Here is a 4,348-nt window from a genome sequence, read left to right on the forward strand (position 1 = left end):
CCCGCAACCGGAGAGGCCACAACAGGGAGAGGCCCGCGTACCGGGGAAAAAAAAAAAAAAAAAAAAAAAAAGAAACGAAACAAAATAGTATTTCGTGACATGTGAAAATTATATGTAATTCAATTTTCATTTAAAAAATTCCAAAAAAATTTTATTGTAATCCAGTCTTGTTCATTCCTTTTAGTATTGATCTGTGGGTGCTTTCAGGATGCAAGGGCAAACCCAGGGCCTACACTGCTTGAAATATTTACCATCTGGCTCTTTGGGAAAAGCGTTTGCTGACTCTTGGAATAAATCAACTAATACATAAATCATTGATTGACTTAAGTGGTACAAAATAATGGGGCCACTTATTTTAGATACAGCAGTTGGTTAAGACCTCCCTGAGGCCACATTTAAGCTGAAACCTGGAGGAAGAGGAGCCAGAGAGGATGGAGCAGGGAAAAGGGTTTCAGGGAGAGGAGACAACTTCTGCGGATTAAAGGAACTGAAAGGCCAGGTGTGGGAGTTGGGGAGGGGAAGGGCATGAAACATCAGGCAGGAAAGGTGGGCAGGGGCTGCTCGATGCAGGGCCCTGTAAACCGTGTGGAGGATTTGGGGGCTTTGAGAAGCTACTGAAGGTTGTGATGGGGAGTTACATGGTCATATTTATGTTTTAAAACAATGCTCTGGGGCACTTCCCTTGTGGTCCAGTGGTTAAGAATTCACCTTCCAATGCAGGGGACAGGGCTTCGAGCAAAGAGCCTGTGCCGCAACACAGAGCCTGTGTGCCACAACGAAAGATCCCGCATACCACAACTAAGACCCGACGCAGCCAAATAAATAATAAATAAAAAAATAAAACCGTGCTCTGACCACTATGCCCAGAATGATTTGGATGGAAACCTGGAGACCAGGAGGTTAATTCAGTCGAGACTAAGGAAAAGTTGATGGTGACTCTCTCCCTCCAGTCTGCCCTCTGACTTGTTCCCAGGATGATCTTTCCTCAAAACAAACCTCAACTCTCTAGAGTTCCCTTCTTAATCAGTGCTGCTGATGACAAGGCTCCTAGAGCCCTCCACAAGGTGCCATGGCCACGTCAAGTCAAGCCCTACCAACACACAAGCCCTGGCCCTTACCATGTGCTTGATTCTCTTGCCTCTGCCTCTGCTCATTTGGTTCTCTCCTTTCTCCGTCTGGAGGCATCCACATGTCCTTGTTGGAGGTCCTACTTACCCCTCAGAGAGGTGCCATGGCCTCCAAGTCCAACAGTTGACTGAAACACAGCCCGTGACTGTAGTCATGGGTGTGTCTGTCTCCCTCTTTGACAACAAGGCCTGTGTCTGCTGTGTTCCCAGAGCTAAGCAGTGGATGCACACACAGCGAACCTCAGCACCCTCAGTTCAAACCAGAGGGGTACTGCTCATAGAAGTGAGGCTGTGAGATCTGATTACAAGATCCCCTTGTGAAACTGTCACTACTCCAGACCAACAAGGTCACTCTTGAGAGGAACCTGACCAGGTGTTCTTTATGTGGATGTGGTCTAATATATATATATTTGGTCTTTGTCCCCAGTACCTAGCACAGAGGCCCTAAAACCCCTGAAATTTCCTGAATGATAGGAGGGCCTTTTTGTTGTTGTTGTTAATAAATTTATTTATTTATTTATTTATTTTTGGCTGCGTTGGGTCTTCATTGCTGCTCACGGGCTTTCCCTAGCTGTGGTGAGCGGGGGCTACTCTTTGTTGTGCGCAGGCTTCTCATTGCAGTGGCTTCTCTTGTTGTGGAGCACGGGCTCTAGGCACGGGGGCTTCAGTAGTTGTGGCACGCAGGTTCAGTAGTTGTGGCTCGCGGGCTCTGGAGCACAGGCTCAGTAGCTGTGGCGCACGGGCTTAGTTGCTCCGCGGCACGTGGGATCTTCCCGGACCAGGGCTCGAACCCGTGTTCCCTGCTTTGGCAGGCGGATTCTTAACCACGGTGGCACCAGGGAAGCCCTCGGAGGGCCTTTTAAAATTCATAATGAACCCTTTTGACCATACCTGAGTTTACCCTAAGGAGGTGATGCATAGTGGGGTCCTGTTTTAGTTAGGGATCTTCAGAGAAATAGAACCAATAGGAGAAATATATATACATCATATAGATACATATGGAGAGATTTATTATGAGAACCAGGGGAGCCAATTGTATAAATCCCAGTTCAAGGGCAGGAAAAGATGAATTGAGATGTCCCAGCTCAGTCATTTAGGCAGATGAAAGGGCTAATTCTCTTCTCCTCCACCTTTTGTTCTATTCAGGCCCTCCATGGACTGGATGAGGCCCACCCACCTTACAGAGGGCAATAGCATTACTGGGTCCACTTATTCAACTGCTAATCTCATCTAGAAACACCCTCCCAGACACACTCAGAAACGATGTTTAGCCAAATATCTGGGCACCTTATGACATAGTCTAGTAGATGTATAAAATTATCCATCACAGGCCCCTAGATAGCTTCCAGTTGGGGGCTGGTCAGCAGAGGAAACAACCACATGATTAGAGAGTTGGAACTTTCAGCTCCAACCCCTGACCTTCAGGGAGGGGAAAAGGGATGGAAATTGTGTTCAATCACCAATGGCCAACGATTTAATCAATCATGCCTAGATAGTGAAACCACATGTAAAAATTCTAAATGCTGTTTGTTTGGGGAGCTTCTGGGTTGGTGAACACATGGCTGTGCTGGGAGGGTGGTGTGCCTGGAGAGGGCAAAGAAGCTCCGCATCTCCTTCCTCTGACACCTTGCCCTATTCTTCTCTTCCATTTGGCTCTTCCTGAGTTGTGTCCTTTATAATAATCTAGAATCATAAGTATACCTCTTTCCTGAGTTCTGTGAGTTATTCTTGCAAATTTTCAAACCGGGGTGGGGGGGGCAGTTCATGGGAACCCAAATTTGTAGTTGGCTGAGCATAAGTGTGGGTAGCATAGGGACCCCATTTGTGGCTGGTGTCTAAAGTAGGGGCAGTCTTGTGGGACTGAGCCCTTAACCTGTGGGGTCCGTGGTATCAGAATTGAATTGAATTGGTGGGTCCCCGCTGTTGTCAGAGAATTGTAGAATTGATTGGTGTCAGAAGAAAACCACAGTGGAAACTGTTGTTTGCCCTTTATAATTCACAGCTTATCCCCTCCTTTCTCTAACTTCAGATGACAGATAAGGCACAAAAGTAACAGGACAAGTGAGCAGGATAAGCAGTAACAGAAGCAGGGCTCTCTCCGTGCCTTCCTCCTTCTACCTTTTTAGGATGATGATCGTAAATCTAAACCATCGCAGGAAATGAAAGAGCCAAACATACGGTTTGTCCTTGTCTAAGAAGTAGCAGCAGCAACAGCGCCCACCTTCTGGGCAGCTTCTTTCTTGGCGTGATGAGCCTGTAGGACCGCCACAGCTTCATCCACCTGTGAGAAACTCCAGGTGGTCAGTGACATCTGAGGAGAGCCCCTCCGCCCCTCCCTGGCGCCCAGGCCCAGCGGTGGCCTCTCCTGGTGCTGGCCGCTTTTCCAGATACCCACGCGCCAGCAGCCCTCAGGTCACAGGCAAGGCACGAGGAGGTCACAGGGCAGCAGACCCTTCTCTCTGCCGCCCCTGGGTGTCCAAGGCCACCCCCTGTCCTCCTGAGCCGAGTAAGCGGAAGCCGCGAGGGTCTGGGAACAGTGGAAACTGTTGTTTGCCCTTTATAATTCACAGCTTATCCCCTCCTTTCTCTAACTTCAGATGACAGATAAGGCACAAAAGTAACAGGACAAGTGAGCAGGATAAGCAGTAACAGAAGCAGGGCTCTCTCCGTGCCTTCCTCCTTCTACCTTTTTAGGATGATGATCGTAAATCTAAACCATCGCAGGAAATGAAAGAGCCAAACATACGGTTTGTCCTTGTCTAAGAGGTAGCAGCAGCAACAGCGCCCACCTTCTGGGCAGCTTCTTTCTTGGCGTGATGAGCCTGTAGGACCGCCACAGCTTCATCCACCTGTGAGAAACTCCAGGTGGTCAGTGACCATCTGAGGAGAGCCCTCCGCCCCTCCCTGGCGCCCAGGCCCAGCGGTGGCCTCTCCTGGTGCTGACTGCTTTTCCAGATACCCACGCGCCAGCAGCCCTCAGGTCACAGGCAAGGCACGAGGAGGTCACAGGGCAGCAGACCCTTCTCTCTGCCGCCCCTGGGTGTCCAAGGCCACCCCCTGTCCTCCTGAGCCGAGTAAGCGGAAGCCGCGAGGGTCTGGGAACCTGCTCACCTTGGAGCGGAGAGACTCGGGGGACTCCAGCATGTGCAGCAGCTCCGAGTTGTCAATCTCCAGCAGCATCCCCGTAATCTTCCCAGCCAGGTTTGACTGGATCGTCTGCG

The sequence above is a fragment of the Physeter macrocephalus genome, chromosome 3 (assembly GCF_002837175.3).
Source record: "Physeter macrocephalus isolate SW-GA chromosome 3, ASM283717v5, whole genome shotgun sequence".
Taxonomy (NCBI): Eukaryota; Metazoa; Chordata; class Mammalia; order Artiodactyla; family Physeteridae; genus Physeter; species Physeter macrocephalus.